Below are 18,693 nucleotides of genomic sequence, written 5' to 3'. Positions count from 1 at the left end.
TACTTAAGTTATGCCGAGTACCAGAATAATCCAATTACACTCAGAAGATATATACGTTTATGCACTTATCATAATTGATTTAATTGGCTTTGGCTAATCAATTTAGAATTTTTCTTTTTAGAAACCCTACATATTTCCAGAGAAGTGGTAGGCTGATTGTGCTAAGGCAGATGCAATTTCTACCTTTGACACTTATTAGGTATAGGACTGTATTGCAAGTCAATTAACTTCTCCATCTATATTTCCTCACTTGTAAAGTCAATAAAAGTGTTTTAAGAGGCTCAGATAAGATAATAAAAGCAAATTTTTCAGACTTTATAGTGCTATATTTTGTAAAATGTATACATATCATCTATTTTTGCTCCTAAGCCTGTGATGTCATTTATGAAGGGATTTTCCAAAGAGGAAATTAATTCTACCAATGAAAATGAATAACATATGCATTTTATATCCTTAGAATGTTGCCTGAAATCCTTTTAGGTTCAATGATTTGTCCAGCATCATATAAATGTCAAAGGTAGGAATGAATGAGTAAATGAATGAATTAATGAATGAATGAAGCACTTATTTAGCACTTTATTATATGCAAAGTATTATGTTGAGTGTTAGGCTACAAATGTAAGAGTCAGAAAAGTGCCTTCTCCCAAAAAGCTCCCATTCTAATGGGGTAGACAACATATATGGAAGGTTTCAAAAACAAGTTAGATGGAAAGGACCCATTGTCTTTCTGGTGCAGCAACAAAACAGAAAATAATACTTCATCGTGAATGTCATTTCCATTAGAAATAACATCAATTTCTGAGACTAAATCATTTGACATTTCTAGAAAGGTCTCTTATTGATAAGGCTATAGCACCTGCAGGGGTAGTTGTCAGGTTTTATTTCCACAGTTGTTGCTTTTCAGGATAATTCTGTGGGCACTCATTGCTTTTAGGTTCAGGGTCCTGAGCTGTCTCCACCAGGATCCAGGGGGATGCTAATTATGGTGCTAGTGGTTTGACTTTCCTGGCATATGTTAGTTCTTGTTTCTCCCTCAGGGTACCTTATTGCTTCAGGCAGGTTGGCTTTCTTGCCCTGTAAGTGGAAGTTCATTGGTAATTTAGTGGAGACGGCTGATCCCTTCTCCACTGCAATAGTTTCCTGATACTGTCTGGAGACCTGGACTGGAATCAGGACTAGTGGTTTGGGTTACATAGCTATTCCTAAGACTCTTGTGCTCTTCAGTCTGTTAGTAACAGCTGTTCAGCAATTATTTCTGATGGTGATTAAAAATGTAGGCCCTTTTCCACTATGATTTCTCCGTCCAATGATGTCAATAGGAACTGGACTAAAAACAGGGCTGGTGGTTTTGGGGACACTGTTATTGCCAAGGCTCTTAGGTTCAGGATCCTGGGGGGATGGTAGTTGAAGAGCTAGAAGTGATTTGATTTACATGGCAAAAAATTAATTTCCTACCCATTACACACTGCTTCTTGTCATCATCATCATCATCCTCACCACCACCACCACTACCACCATCATCATCATCATTCATTTGAAAAAGTAATAATATTCTCTTGGCTATGTTTTATTGCTGTTAAAAATGATGATCAGTTCATATGAATCAAAACTAGAAGTGACTCAAAGAAAAAGTATGGTGGACACAAGAATAATCCACCAGAATAACAATTAATATGCATTTATTAAATGCTTACTATGTTCCAGGTACTGAACTAAGTGCTGAGAATCAATAGAAAAAGCAAAAAATGGCCTTGCCTTCAAGAAGTTTGCATTCTAATAGAGGAGGGGATGTAACCAATCAGTATATAAAGGATAAAAACAAAATATGTGTAAAGTAACTTTAATTCATTGAGTAGCATAATTATACCAATGAGGCTACAAATGAATTGGAAATGAGGCAGGCTTGACCATCACTAGTATCCACAATAAATTTCAAGAACTAGAATAAAGCCTCTAATTAGTTGGTAGGATCTCTAGAGCAGAGGTTTGTCCCAGGAGCTAAGAATCATTTCTATATTTTTAAATCTAATAAACATTTATTTTAAAAAAATGTAAAACCTATTCTTAGCTTGAAAGCTATACAAAAATAGACTACTAATTCAGTCTGCACTGTAATTTGAAAACCCTTGAGATAACATGGGTTAAGTTCAGTCTTTACCAGTAGGGGGAGCTTCCATATCAATGAGAAAAGAGGTCCATTAAAAATTTTTGAGAGAAAATAATTTTGCTGATAATCTACTATAACCTTTTTCTTAAAAAAAAAAAGTAGCTCTTTACTCTCTATATGTGTAAACATCTACAGTCACCTAATTGTTGCTTTTTTAAAAACAAAAGTTGGTACTTTTTAGCCAAAAATAACATTATCTGACTCCATTGCACAGCTGCTGAGTTTTCCCTGAGACATGATTGTATTTCAGTGGTGGGCAAATTGACCATATGTTATACCTTGGTAAGACTGAAGAATACATGTAGCTAAAAAGAGTTGTTCTCCCTACTGTTGCCAACCCAACAGTTTTTATCCATACAAGTAGTAAAAAGTTTCTGAATGTTATCTTAACAACTATTTTTTTAAAATATCTACACAGAATCTGTTTTTCAAATCTAGTTGGTCAAAGAGATGACAAAATTCAATTTCCCATCATGTAAATAGAAGTACAAAAGTCATTAATCTAACTTGATGAATCACTTGGGGTTTTGTGGTATGTGTATTTTAAATATATGACTAACCCAAATGGATGTATTCTACTGATGAGAAATGGCAGTCAGCCATTTCCTGAAATATATCGTAATATACCTTTGGGGCACATTTCAATGTTAAAAGTTAAAGAAATAAATAGCTATTTTTTTTTTATTGCAGCCACAAGTACAGTGGCATAAGCTGGCAGCTTGAAGAGCTGATGGTCTATAAATTTACTGTACATTATGAGGCACTGTTTTAAATGGCCATGAAGCAGGTGTCTGCTATAGACTTGTACAAAACTAAGAGGTTCATAAAAATACAAATGAATAGCAAAGCCTGGGTTCACATCTTATAACTCAATATCTGACAGGACACAAAGATTTTATTTTTAATTTGAGGAAAACACCAAAGCACACCACTATCTCCTATGCAAATAATCAGGTGCATATATATACACAGAGAACACACACATTACCAGGCTACCAGTCCGTGAATGAAGTACATAATACAATCAATGTTTTGAAAGGTCTTCTTATTGCTATTTGTATATGAGAAAAGGTCATTCAGCATTAGAAATAAAGTAATCAAATAAAAACCATATAAGGAAGATGATATCTAATGGAGTGACCATTATTAAAAAATGGAGAAATTTTTTCCTTTTGTTTTGTTTTTTTTTGATCAAAGCATTGCTTTTCCTTTGTTCCAACAAAAACTTCAAAAGGAAAGGCAGGGGCAACTAGGTGGAACAATGCAGAGTGGCACAGTGCACCAGCCCTGATGTCAGGAGGAATTGAGTTTAAATCTGGCTTCAGACACTTAACACATCCTAGCTGTGTGACCCTGGGCGAGTCACTTAACCCCAATTGCCTTAGGGGGAAAAAAAGGAAAGGCAAAAGTTTTAGGGAAAATAACTATGGTATAAAGATAAAAAGGCAATAATAAAACTGTAGTTACATTGAAAGATAGATGAAATGGCCTAAGGAAGGTCTAGCTCCTACAGAAATAGAGTTTCAGGCAGATTTTATATTTAAATTTTAAAAAATCTTAAAAATTAAAGATAGCCAGAAATGGCATATTCTTCCCTGAGGTGAAACAATGGCAAGAGTATATCACAGGACAATGGAGTGAGAGTTGGAAAGGACTTCAAAGGTTTAGTTGAACCCTCTCATTTTACAAATGAAGCACACAAGCTTCAATAAGTAAATTGATTTGTATGAGGTTTCATAAATTATAAGTGTTAGAACTGAGATCCCATTCCCATGCTCTGATTATAAAGACAGTGATTCAAACAGGGATGTGGTGCTTTTTCTATCATGTCTGTCAGTAACTGAGTTGATACTGCATTTTATGGATTAGTTTTGCAATTTCTGGATACACACTAGTTGATTTTGAGAGAGGAAAGTATCTTAGAAGTATGCAAAGTGGAAGCCTAATCCATTTCTGTTAAAATAATTATAATAAGTAATCTAGGGGGCAGAGCCAAGATGGTGGAGAGCATGCGATTCTCTGTGACCTCCTCTGATCTTCTCTCAAATCAACAGCAGATTAAGTCTCTAAACTGGTTTTGAAGTCAAAGAATCCACAAATATTTGGAGTACCATGCATTTCTAGAAGAAGATATCTTGGAAGAACTTCAGAACAGGTCTGTTTCAATTAGGCAGAGGAACAGTTTGCCGAACCCAGAGGGCAACATAGGGAAACTGGGGCAAGAAGCTGGAAAGTCAGAATGTTGCAGCTTCCACACACCTGGGAATCTTCTGTGAGCCTCCTAGGCCACTCTGTCCTGGTTATAAGCAGATAGTTTGGCAGATATGCCTCTTGTAAAAGATAAATTGTAAACCACTGAGCCATGGAAGAACACTGGGCCTAGCTGCCATTACCCAGCACTGGAAATCAATCAGCAAAACTGCCCCAGGGCAAATTAAAACATCTGTAGCTCCTTTGCATTGAACAGACCTCAAGCCTTTAAAAATAAAAAATAAAAAATAAAAAATAAAAAAACCAAAAAAGATCTCTCATTACAGATAGCTTTTATGGAGAGAGAAGAACAAACCTCAAATCCTGAGGTTCCTAAAGGCAAAGCAACTCCAGAAGAAGCCCCAAAGAGAGACATGAGCTGGTCCCTATTTCACAAAGCTTTCTTTGAAGATTGTATAAAACATTTAAAAGAGAGAAGAAAAATAGAGAAATGAAATGAGATCACTACAAGAAGGAATGGAAAAAAAATGGAAAAAAGAATGCAATGAATAAAAAAATTAATTGGCCAATTGCAAAATGAGCTAAAAAAGGTAACTGAAGAAAATAATACACTAAAAATTAGAACTGAACAAGCGGAAGCGAATGACACAATAAGATTTTAAGAATCAGTCACACCACACACACAAAAAGAAAAAATAGAAGAAAATATGAAAAGAGACAAAGAAAACTTATTATAATTGAGGGAAAGAAGGGAGGGGGATGAGCATTGTATGAATCTTGCTCTTATTAGATTTGGCTCAAAGAGAAAATATCAAACATATTTAATATCACAAAGAAACTTGTCTCACCTTATAGGGAACTGAGAAAGAAAGGGGGGAAAAGAAAGGGAAAGACTAATAGAAGGGAAAATGGAAGAATTAGGGGAAAGGTATAAAAAAAGGAGAGGGGATATAAAGGGGGAGGACTATTTGAGGGAGATGGTCATCAAAAGCAAAATAATGGAGGGGAGGAAAAGAGGATAGGAAAGAGAAAAGCATAACATAAGATAGTATGAAATACAAAATTAGTTATTTTAACTGTGAATGTGAATGGAATGAACTCCCCATAAAATGGAAGCAAATAGCAGACTGAATTAAAAATCAGAATCCTACAATATGTTGTTTACAAGAAACACACTTAAAGCATAGTGACACATATAGTGTGAAGGTAAAGGGACTGCAACAGGATATATTATGCTTCAGGTGAAAGAAATAAAAGCAGGGGTAGCAATCCTTATCTCAGATCATGTAAAAGCAAAGATAGATGTAATTAAAACATCTAGGGGAAGGGGTGGGGGGAAGGCAGGAAAAATTTAGAACAGAAAGTTTTGCAAGGGACAGTGTTGAAAAATTACCTATGCATATGTTTTGTAAATAAAAAACCTTTAATAAAAAAGTGAGAGAATAAAATAATTTTTAAACTTTTTAAAAAAGTAATCTATTGAGAAATGGAAAAGTGATAAACTACATGTGGAAAAGTGAGATTTAATTGTAATCTTCATAAAATCAGAGAAATAGGTTTTCTAACTATTGATTATTTATCTGACAGTTATGAGGAAAAGGAAGACTAAAAGTCCTTTAATTGAATTATAAAAACTGTAATGACTCTTTTAAAAAATAAAATAAACTTTTTAGAGTAGACATGGAAAAAGAAAGGGGGGAATTGGGCAATGGAATTTGATTTTCATTTGAATTCCAACAGAGAACCTAAGTGAGAACAGAAAAGATGAAGTCTTATTTAAAGCAAATGTGTGCATATGTAAAAATGTGCTGGAAGCAGAGGGAGTAGAAGAGTCAAATTTCCTTATTAGAAACATTTTGACTTTGAGATCAAGGGCAGTCATTTCCACTAAGGAATAGAAAAAAGTACCCAATTCTAAGAAAATGTACTGGTTATCTCTTCATATATCTTTAAATGCAAAGCCACTATGATTTTCTAGGAACAAGATGTGATGCAAACCACATTCCCATTTTTTATGGGAATTCCCAGCATTATAATACCTCTTCTTATGCTCCTAAAAGTTTCCCCTTTATACCTTGAGTTCTTCTGAATAAATAATACTACAAATGTTACTATTGTTGTCCTCGGGCATGAATCAGCGTATGAAGTGGCATGAAATAACATAAATATGTGTGTATGTATATAATATACACACATAAAATACACACATATTATATTCTGTTTCATTATTATGCATATTTATGTCTCTCTCTCTCTCTCTCTCTCTCTGAAAAATGAGAACAAAAATTAAAAAAAAAAAAAAAAACTTTTCCTAGATTACCAAAGAATAATGTCTACTGCAAAACATCTAGAACTGAAAGTCAAAAAGTCCTGGAGACAGGAACAACATCCATTTATAATCAAATTTTGAAGCTATAATTTGATATCCTGAAGAATGAGACTAGTTGAAGAACTGTACAATTAACAACAACAACAACAAAAAGTGCCTGATGATTTCTAAAAGGTAAAAACAGGAAGAGAACATGAACAAATATAAATAGAGCACAGCCAAAACTATTTCAAATCTAAAGCATTCTAACCTTCTAGGGGAAGTGTTTTAATTCAGGATTCATGAAATTTGTTGTTAATATTTTGATAACTATATTTCAAGTATTTCCTTTGCATTTTAACAATTGTTCTAAAATTTATTTTATAGCCTTTATTGCCAGAGAAGTCCACATCATACATGCATACACACACACACACACACACACACACACACACACGATAAAATATGGGGCAAAAAATCCCATAAGCAAACTAATCAAATTTATCATTATTTTATTACTTATAGCTAATGGGCATGGCCTTCTATAACATATATCATTATAAAAATGATATGTATGCAATCATAAATTGAAAACAATGTATTGAGGGCAATCAGGTGGCACAGTAAATACAGCATTGGTCCTGGAGTCAGGGGGACCTTAAGTCAAATCTGGTCTCTAACAATTATGAGCTGTGTGACCCTGGACAAGTCATTTAACCCTGATTTCCTCCAAAAAAAAAAAAAAAAAAAAGAGGATCCCTCCCCAAAAAGATAATAGACCATTTTTCTCCTTATTTTTTCTATGTTTGTTGCTTAAGAAAAAGGGAATTTATTGTAAAATGGGATGAAATGGTAATGGATTCTACTGAATTTCTGCTTCATAGAAGTCTGTAGAGCATAATGTAACCTAATGAACTTGAAGCAATCAAAAGAAAAGAATGACCCAATTATGCAGACTTCACTACCTCAGAATCTTCTCTTGATCATTTCTGGTTTCCAGCTAAGTAGATGAATCTCTTCAAACCTGAGCTAAGCTGCATCATCTCTGTAGATTTTGGAGGGTTTGTCAACCTATGTAGTGAGTAATTGACTTCCAGACTGGTCAAAAAGCACATGCCAGTATTAATTCACTGTCCAAAGATCCAGGCTACACAGCTGTATGCACTCTTTGGAAGTTGTATCCATTTCTCCAATTCCAAAGATGCATAGTGTCATTAACTGCTCCAGTTACTAGCATTCTATCTGAATTCACAGCTAAACTATTAATTATAGCATCATGGTCAGAGAAGTTTTGAAGAAAGTTTCCATCAGGCAACTTCCACTGCTTAATATCTGGAGAACCAGATGCAAATGTGTAAGGTCTTGGATGCAAAACTGTGATTTCTTTATGTGATCTGTGTTTTCCAGCCACTAAGTCCCATGATCTTATGCTTGTGTCATAGTTTCCTGTAATGATTTGTGGATTTGCAGTTTGACACTTTAGTGTAGCCACTGTATTGGGATGCCCCACTAGTGTATGTACATTGGTTTGTGTCTTCACATTTCATATCCTTGCAATTGAATTCCTACCACAAGTTACAAGCACATTGATTGTTGGGTGCAAATCCAACACATATACTGCACTTGGATGTCCCTGATAATATCTGATAGGTTTATTGTATTCAAGAACCCAGCATTTCACTTGCTCATCTGCCACAGGAGAAGATGTATGGACATCACCCCTCTACAGTACTGATATATCCAGTCAATGACAGTTTTAACTGCCACTAGCCAGGTTCCAAATCTTTATAATCCTATCAACAAACCTGTAACAAACCACTGATCACCAGGTTCTTTAGCAAGACATAGAACCCATCCGCTGATGGCTGCACAATTTCCATGGAAGATGGCACTATGGTTTAAGCATGAGAAGGGGCCTTTTGGCCACCATTACAGCACTTTTGGTGCTACCAGTTTCCAGCATGGCCATAGCTAAGTCAGGTATCTGTGATGGTTCAGGAAGCCCAGTTGATTGGGAAAAACTACCTACTTTAGCTGAAGCAAGCTTCGGCTCCAGCCTGGAATCTGAATGAGATGTGACCACAGCTAAGGACTGTGCAGCAGCTTCCCTTGGTAGTGTGTGAATCTGAGTAGCTGAGTAGCTACAGTCAAAGGCAAATTAGGCCCTGGTGAATATGCTTTCAAGTTCTTGTCCTTAACTGGTGGGATACTCCTGCCTCAGGGCAGAGACTCTGAAACTCTCTCTAAGACTTTCTTCCACTCTAGGCATGTACCACAGAGGACCATACTCTGAATGATGTTTGGTGACATCTTTGGCTTGTGACACTTCATCCCACTCTACTGGCTGTGCATGACAAGCTACAAACATGTCATGGGTCCTTTTCAAAGATCTGAAGACAAGGGTGTGCACAGAATGCTTCTGTTCCTCCATAAGACTGACTTCATTGCTTAATTGCTCTAATAGCACCTGCAAGAGGAAGAACTTAGTGTCAAAGTCTCCTCTCCTTCTTTCCTTCTCTTCTAGTTCAGGAGACAACTAGAGTGGGAATGGAAACTCTGAGCAGAGACTTTTCAATGAACCATTTTTCAAACATATTGTAGAGAAGATTTTGATTCAAGTCAGTCTAAATAATTTCTGAAATTTCCTCACACTGAGATTCTATTATTTTGAGCATAAGGATCATAGCAGCAAAGGAATTCTTCCCCCAATAAGTAGCATCTACCTCACTATGTGGAATTGAAACATGAGCATTAGTAGTTGTATTGTATGTAATGGACTTTTGTTCATATGGACAATTTCAACACAATCCAGATTCTCAGCATAGATGCTTCAAGTATGAAGTCACTGTCAGCTTTCTATTTGAAGATTATCATCAAATGATGTGAACCATAAAGAGAATAAAAGATAAAAAGAAGAGACCTTAGCTCTTTACTAAAAATGTATGGGGGTAGGATTTAGTGAGGAGGGACTAAAAAGAGGTAAGAATATCCCATAGCCAGACAGGCATAGAAAATCTAAGAGTTTTGCTCAAATCTCAAGTGGTATAATTTTCCTTTTAGACTAAATATCAATTTTCTTGAATTTATGCTATCTAGTTTCATCCTATCTTCAACATCCTTTGACATTGCATTTATTACTTTCATTGAGATTCCACAGCCTGTAAGCTTTTATAGTTGTAGAAGGGATCCTTAATATGGTATCAATTAGGGTAGATCTTAGGTCACAGTTCTGAGATCCCATTATTCTGTGAATTTCCCTTTCATCCTCTTTTAAATTTTGACATATTTGTATTCATTCCTTACTACCTACCTCTAATTTTAAAAAGTAAAGAATTCTATTCTGCTCCATTCTACTTCCAGAAAACATCCTTTCAGTAACTTTCTCTGTTAATTCTACATAGTTAATATCTAGTAGGATGCCTAAAAAGTTTTCTCTTCTCTCTTTTAAGGTCTGGATTCATAACCAAATAAAGCAATACTGACATTGATATTGGAAAGCATTTGTAAATCAATTCGCCAAATGCCTTTTCTATGTCTCCAAGTCTTCCCAAAACCAAAACACCCTTCACTAGCTAATACCCATTTACTATGTTATCCCTCTCCATTAGAATGCAAACTCTTTAAGGGATATCTTAGTCTTCTGTTTCTACGCTCTAGTGCTTCATAGCGTCACTAGTAGAGCACATAGTAAACATTTAACATTAGAAAGATGAACCCCATCAAGTTCATACCATATTTTCTAAATGAGTTTATTATAATACCCTATATTAATACTAAATGATAGTTACTAAAATTTCCCATATTTATGAAAATTCATTTTAAATGTAATAATTAAAAATATAACATAATTTTATTTCAAAATAAAATATTTCATTTGACAGTCTCAAATATGTGAGTTAATTGATGAAACCTGGTCCTTTGGGGAATTCTTAAGTTTCATTCCTTTTAATGAATTCTTTTTTCATTCATTCTTCTATTAATAAGCCTTATTTTTAAATCCAGATTCTATTTTTGTCTCTCCATGCATACCTTTGGAATAAGGAATCTCTATGCTCATGAACTTAAATGAAACATACATGATTTTGCAACTGATAGATTTCATTATTGTGTCATTTTGCTGAAATCTCCATAACAGTTGGTCTTAAAAATATTACCTTTATAATGTTTGTCTTTCAAAATTATTTACAGACACAATCACCATAATTTTCAATCTCTTTATAAGGAATGAAAGCAGAGGATTTTATTATCACTTTCCCCAAGCAAAGTAACAGTGAAGCTATTGGAAGAGTATAACCATCTAAACCTAAGGAATCCTAATTTCTCCTTTTGGAGACTATACCATCTGGAATCTCCACCTAGGAAGTGAAATATGACTTAGCTCTCCTACTTCTTTCTTAGCCTCCCCAGGTTTAGTGGAAAAACAAGTTTCCTACTACAAACAAATATTAGCATTTTTTGTTGATGAGAAGGATTATTCTTTCTTAGTTGGAAGTGTTTTCCTCAATCATATAGATACTCAAGTGTTTAAATCATTTCAAAATTGCATTTATAATAATAAGGCCAAATATTTAAGAAAGCAAGAGCAGCCATTAGGCAAATATTTACACAATTTTTAAAATATTCAGTGTTTATTCAGCAGACTGTATTTAATGTAAACAAATATTCATTGAGAAGGGGAAGAATAGATACATTGGAAGAGATAGGAAAAGGGTTTGCATTATGGAGAATGGCTTGTTATTTATCTCATTCTTCATGTATTTGGATTATCTACATCCTATATGACCTTTTAAATGTAAAATACAATTATCTCAGGGACTTGATCATTATGTAACAGAAATCAGATGAACGTCTAGTTAGAAGTACCTGTTCCTAAGACCCTTCAGGAATATGAACAACAAAAACAAAAACAAATAAATTTTAAAAAAAATATTTATCCCACTACCAAAGCTTGTTTTCAAGTGTAGAGTAGGTAAACACTGGTTAAGGATGCCATACAAAAGATTTCTAGTCTAGTAGATTCAGATGCCTTCTAAAGCTCTTTTGGAATTCTAAGAGTCAATAATTCTTATATAAGTGCTAATGCATAATAATGTTTAGTAGTTGGAGGGGATGTAAGAAAAACTGGGACATTAATACTTTGTTGGTGGAATTATAAATGATCCAACCCTTCTGGAGAACATTCTGGAACTATGCTCAAAGGGCTATAAAACTGTGCACACCCTTTGACCCAGCAGTGCCATTATTAGATCTGTATCCCAAGGAAATCATAAAGGAGAGAAAAGGTCCCACATGTGCAGAAATGTTTGGCGAAGCTCTTTTTGTGGTAGCAAAGAATTGGAAAATGAGTGGATATCCATCAATTGGGGAATAGCTGAACAAATTGTAGAACATGAAGGTAATAGAATATTATTGTTCTATAAAAAAATGGTGAACAAGCTGATTACAGAGAGGCCTGGAAATATTTACAGTAACTGATTCTGAGTGAAACAGAAAAAACCAGGAATACATTGTACAAAATAACAGCAAGAATGGGCAACGGTTAACTATGAAAAACTTGGTTCTTCTCAGTGGTTCAGTGATCCAAAGCAATCCCAATAGACTTTGGATAGAAAATGCCATCTACATCCAGAAAAAGAACTGAAGAGACTGAATGTAAATCAACACATACTATGCTCACTCTTTTTCCGTTTTTTTTTTTTTTAATCTCTCCCATGGTTTTTCCCTTTTGCTTTGATTTTTCTCTCCCAATATGATTCATAAAGGAATGTGTATTAAAAATAAATAAACTTACTACAATAAAAATATTTTGTAGTTTCAGTCATATCTGGCTCTTCATGATCCCATTTCCAGTTTTCTTGTCAAAGATATTGATATTTCCTTCTTCAACTCATTTTACACATCAGGAATTGAGCTAAACAGGGGTTAGTGACCAGGGTAACACAGCTAGTAAGTATCTGAGAACAAATTTGAACTGAGGAAGATGAATCTTTCTGACTCCAAAGCTAGCACTGTATTCATTGTGCTACCTAGCTTCCCAATGCAAATATATTCAGGAATAAATATTGTTTTGTCATTCAAACTTTCCTTTAGCTACACTGACCTAGTACCATAGGAAACAAACTACCTTGGGAGTCAAAGGATCTGGGTTCAAGTTCCTCATCTGTAAAGTGAGGGGACTGAGTGTGATAATCTTTCATTTTCCCTCTATTTCTTAATCTATGATACTTAGACCATATAGAGCAATTTTAAAAGTTCAAGACCCTTCTATCAGCTGTTTCTTGAAAAGTAAAATGCTATATTTACTAAGAAGCACTAGATTAATTCTTGTTATTTAGAATCATAGGATTGTAGAGTTAGAAGGAATATCGGTGAAAATTTAATTCAACCTTCTCATTCCATATCCCTGAATAAAATGAGGCAATATAAAGTAAGCTTAAGTGACTTACCGGGAATATAGCACAATACCCTGTATACAGTAATTGTATAATAAATTAATGTTCATTTGACTTGATTTGTATATTTATCTAAGGTCACACAATTTAGAAATGGCAGAGACAAATATAGATTCAAGTTTGTATTGTCCAAATCTACTATTACTATTGAGATTCAAGAATCCTAAATAGCAGCTTAAAAATCTTAGTTAAAAAAAAAAAATCTTTTTTTTTACCTTACCATTGTCACCATAAACCTTCAAATCAAATGGTGACCATTATCAAGTTATAAAAAGGGATGGCTACTACTGAGACTGAGAATTAAATAGCATAATATTTAGAGTTATATAATCAGTATACTTGAAAAAAATCTACCCCACCCCTAAAAACAACAATTACAACAATGTTGTGCATACTTCTCTAACAATTGCAGCTCACATTCTGAACCATTAATGAGGTATCATTTAAAAAAAAAAAAAAGTGACAAATCATTATCAATTCTGGCTATCGTTTCCCTCCAGAAAAAGAGCAAGACAAGAAGGCTCAGTGAAATCTCTCCCTCCCCTGAAGAATAGCTGTGACTGGCCCAAACATAATAAACTGCTGTTTACCTTTGGGATTCTACTTATGCCACATACACATTGTTCATCATGATTAAATGATCCTTTTTTATCTTTCTATGACAGTTACATATTTTAACAGGTGACAGTTTGCCTTTATAAGCAGCAAAACACTAGTTTATTAGTATGCTTGTGTGGCATAAAATAGAGTTCATTTTTTACTGAAATAACTGGAGGAAAGAAACATCAATTGTGCAAGGTTCTGAATGGCTCAATGGGTAGAGAAGGTACCAGCAATAAATTAAGATAGGTTTGCCTTATTTATGAGTCTTAGGTATTCCTTCACAGTTGCGACTCTGCATGAATTTTAAGTGGTCCTTTGATGGGCAAGTCCATCTGAAGCAGCATCATAAACTCTTACATGGTTTCACAATTAATTGTCTCTCTGCAATAAACTCAAGAAAAAGCTTGACTTTACTGCCCAGAGGACTCTAGCCTGTTCTGAACCAAAGTCGCCTGTGAAGGCAGATTTAAAAGGAGAGTCATTATGATTCCACCAAGTCACTAAAGTGACAATGCTGTTAGCATATCGACCAGGGCCTAACTCAAGGCAACACAGGAAACAAACTCCTTCTGATGAAGTCAGCTGCTTGGGGGATAGTCACAAGAGAATGTGCCATCAAATTATCTCTTCTGGTACTGTGATTAATGCTTTCATTACAGATATGACTAAGAAAAACAATTACTTATAGCAGTGGTGATTTTTATCATTATAATTGGTAATGATAATAATAGTTTCCATTTATATGGAATAAGTATACTAAAACACATGAACAATAATTGAACAGAATATGAAAAAAATATTGAAAAAGATAATACTTTGAAAGAGATAATATGCTTTGGAAAATAGTTGGCCCATGGCCTAGTCTAACATGGAATGTCATAGCCCTGGTGCTGCCAAAAACTACTGAGTTATTTGCTTATTTCTGTACTCTCATAGTAAGTGTCTTACAGAAGTGAAATATGGCAGCCCCAGATGATGGACTGTTCTCAAGTTGTGTGATAGTGCGGCAGAGACCTAAGATAACGTGACTGTCTAGTAGCTCATTTTTTTGTTGCTCAGGTGACAGGTGTACCTTTCTCCCTGCCATTTCCAGGAGACATGACACCTGTTTCTCAGAAGGCAAAACTCAGTCAAAAACGGTGCTTCCAGGTTCTTGATTGTTGTGATTGTAGTCACTATCAAGTCAAGAGTTGGCTAATAATGAAAAAGAAAAAAAAATGAAGATTCTGAATTCAGATCTTGAGGAGCTCTACTTATTTTTGGAAGACATGGGAAGACAAACAACAACAAATCCATTTTTTCTTCTCTAACAAAAACAGGCAACTAATCATGAAACAGATCATGAAACCAATATTTCAGAATATACTTTCTACCTCCTTGTCCATCAATATCCATTCATAGGAGACCAGAGGATATGCCTTATACATATTTTCAATATATCACTTATAAAAAGATCATTCAGGTTTTTGCCCTTTTTTTTCTCTTGCTAAAGTTGCTTCTGCCCTTTGAAAATATGAAAACCCTTGAGTGATTTTATATATCCAAAGGGTAGAAGTGCTAAAGAGTACTCCTCTATTTCAGAAGGTGGGGAGGAGGCAATCAGTCTGTCTAAATTGTTCTCATGGAAAAAAAGGAGAAAATGAACTACCAGTGAGATGGAGAGAAGTCACAGCACCTAAAGTACTATATATAGCACTCTGAGACTACAGCAAGAAAGCTAAACATTAGAGACTAGGCAAAGAAAAAATTGTGTTTTGTGTCTATAGGGATCTAAAGGAATTGTTAGCTCAAGCCCATTCCTTGTGCTACTGACACTTATCTGGTATTAACTGACCCTCTCCAAGCAAACTTATAAAGCTGGTGAAGGATGTCACTGATGTCCCAGACCTTCCTTTTCTGGGTCCTTTCCCCATCTTTAAAGAACTCTCTTCGCCTCCTCTCTTTCATCTACCTTTCAAGAAATGTTAGTGGCAAAATGCAATCTTGGTAAAGTCCTTAGGTCAAGCACTTTATACTTAAATGTAAACTTCAGTTTTAAATCAAGAAATTACCTTGTCCTGGAATATTTTCACTTGAAATCATATCTCTAATTTATAAGAAAAAGATTGACAGGGAAATTAATTTTAACACTGTTAATATCAAATGTATTATTCTTTCCTCTCCCTCTAAATAAATCTAGTAACATCAGAACATAGTAATGTCTTTAAACTCCTGCTCTATGAGTGCTTATTCTCAATTTAGGGGGGCTCAATACTTTGAGAATATTTAAGCCTTATTTATCTTGTAAACAGAGATAGCTTGAGCTAGCCACAGCTTTCCAATGTCCTTGCCTCTTTCACTAAGATTTATTACTCATAATGTCATGAAAGTAAAACAACTTGAATGAGGTGGGTTTTCTTGCTTGGACTTTCAAGAGTGTCTGGGGCTTCATGTCCAAGCTTCTCTCTCCATATGATCCCTCTCCCCTTTCTCCTTCTTAAAGTATAAACATTCTTTCTGCAAGTGTTCTTGGTGGATATCCATATACTCAGATGTATCTGTGATCCAGACTCATGCTCCTTTTTATATCCATTTAAAATTCCTCTCCTTTTTTTCCCTCTCCACTTCTAAGTATGATTTATTTCAGGACTGATAGGATTATCATTTTGGTTTAGTAGAATAAGGTATGGGGTTGGGAGTCAGATGGCCTGACTCCCTATCTGATATAAGCCATTTACTGCCTGTGTATTTGTGAATAATCCTTTCTCTGATCCAGTTTTTATATATAAGGAAGGTATAAGATTAGATGATCTTTCAGTTCCCTAATGATTTAAAATTTATGATATTATAATATTTAGTCATGGAAGTAAAGGATTATAAAACCTTAGGGAAACTGAGGCCTTGAAATGAAATAAAGATTGAAATATAATTAATAGGCAAGCTACACTTTTTAACCCAATTTTTCTAATTCCCAATTGAATGTTCGTGTAACCACATCACTTTTGTCTTCTGTTATAGTAATTTTAGATATCACGTTTCTAATGCCAAATGTACATTTATGAATTTGTAGGTATTTCTCAAAATCTTTTTTGCTCTACTTTGAATGCTAAGTCTTTTGAGGAATGAGTGATTAAATATTCTCATATGTTTGAATCATATAGAAAATGATAAATAACTCTACCTTAAGGTTAGTAATTAGATCATGATTCCCACTGCCCCCTCATCTCTATCACTATCATAAGAAAGGAACCCAAAGCAACAATTCACATTAATATTAAAGGATATAGTATCAACTCAAGTCCAATATTTCCACAGGACAAGGTTTCTTCATTACTCTTACTTCGATGGACGTTGTTGTAATAAAGAATTATTCTTTGGATGCACAGAATAGATATTTCCTTTTCCAGCTTTTGACCTTTCTTTTATTTACTCTTAATAAAAGTAACATTTAATCTGGTTCTGAGGCAAGGCACAAGAACTTGCCATAAGCATAAAACTAGTAAAAAAAAGTATATAAAAATGTCTTTCAAAGATTTTGTTGTTCTTGGATCTGTGACTGGAGATGGGCTAGATGGGAGGAAATGGTCTCAAAGGATAGTATTTAACAATGTATTATGCTAAAAGAAAGGGAATTATCTATCCTCTAAACTTTGATTCTATGGATAGGATTAAGAGAAGACAGGGGACTTTAGTGGTTAACATAATAACAGTGATCAACATTTACATAGTTCTTTAAAGTTTTCAAAATGCTTTATATGGTTTTGATTACAGAGTTCATGCTTGAACTTACATAGCCCTGCATAAAATCACCCCTTATCAGATGATGTCTCTAGATTATATAATTTTCCTCTTTGATCTCTTCCCACAAAAATTAAAGAACTGAAACTCCTGCCCCTAGAAACTTCTGATTATTGAACGTTTCCCTTCTTTTGCCTATTGTCAGAATCACCACAGCATGTCACTTTCTAGTCATAGCCAAGACATTCCACTATATATATATTCTTTCATGTCCCATTTTCCCAAATTTTGTTTCCCTATGTCTGTCTTCCTTAATTATAATGTAAGCGCCTTGTGGTCAAGGATTATTTTGCTTGCTTGTTTTTGTATTCTCAAACCAAACTTTTTTTTAAAAAATTCGTTCACTCATTATTTCATTACTTCATTTGAGCCTCACAAAAATATTATAGGGTAAACACTCCTGCTATTAGTTTTCTCCTTTTATAGCCACAAATAACTGAAGCTCTATTGTGTTAAATGAGTTGCTCATGGTAATAGAGCTATTTCCTATTCTATATTGTTTCAGTATGTCAATTACAGAAGGAAGGGAAAGAGATTAGGAGACATATTGAAATGACAAAATAGAGTCCTGATCTACTTTAATAATATGATAAAGTGATAAAGGTGATAAAGATCAACTAAGCATATAAACTGATAATATGATTTCACTGGTACAGAGAATTCTCTGATGAGAAATTTTCCTCTACTTATGCTGGTCAGTATCTTCTTTGCAATCTATATTCTTAGAATTGCTAGAAAAGAGATGTTAAATTCGCTGTTCAAAGACAATGTGAAACTAGCAAAGACCTAGTACAGCCCAAATCAGATTAAAATGTACTTGGGAAATGCTTATCAAAATAAACTAAAACATATTATAACACAGATAATGTTAATTTGTGGTTTTCTAAATTAATATGTGTCCCTCTGCGATCCAATTCGATCTGAGTTGACACTATCAGTTTAGAATGTGGAGAGGCAGTAACTTGGTGAAGGTATAAAACTGTGAGGGATAGAGGAGTTGCAGGAGATGTTATAAAACAGAGACTCACTCTTTGCTATGGTATGCTACCTCTCAGAGATGGAGATGTGAATGGAAGGAGGAAGGAAAGGAAAGAAAAGAAAAAAAAGCAAGTTAGGGAGAATGAGAAAGAGAGAGAAGAAGAAGAAGGAAATGGATTTCTTTCATTTATTAAATC

The 18,693-nt window shown here is 34.5% G+C and overlaps 1 protein-coding gene and 1 pseudogene across 1 annotated transcript in view; both read right to left on the bottom strand.

The window, feature by feature from the left end:
* Window positions 1-18,693, bottom strand: part of UNC5D (unc-5 netrin receptor D) — a 790,136-nt gene that overhangs the window by 749,554 nt on the left and 21,889 nt on the right. The gene's annotated exons all lie outside the window — the stretch shown is intronic.
* On the bottom strand, window positions 7,653-9,117 carry LOC127548216 (pleiotropic regulator 1-like; annotated as a pseudogene).

Source organism: Antechinus flavipes, chromosome 2 (assembly GCF_016432865.1).
Source record: "Antechinus flavipes isolate AdamAnt ecotype Samford, QLD, Australia chromosome 2, AdamAnt_v2, whole genome shotgun sequence".
NCBI classification, from domain to species: domain Eukaryota; kingdom Metazoa; phylum Chordata; class Mammalia; order Dasyuromorphia; family Dasyuridae; genus Antechinus; species Antechinus flavipes.
Note: the sequence above shows the minus strand (reverse complement) of the source record. Positions and strands in the feature narration are given on the sequence as shown.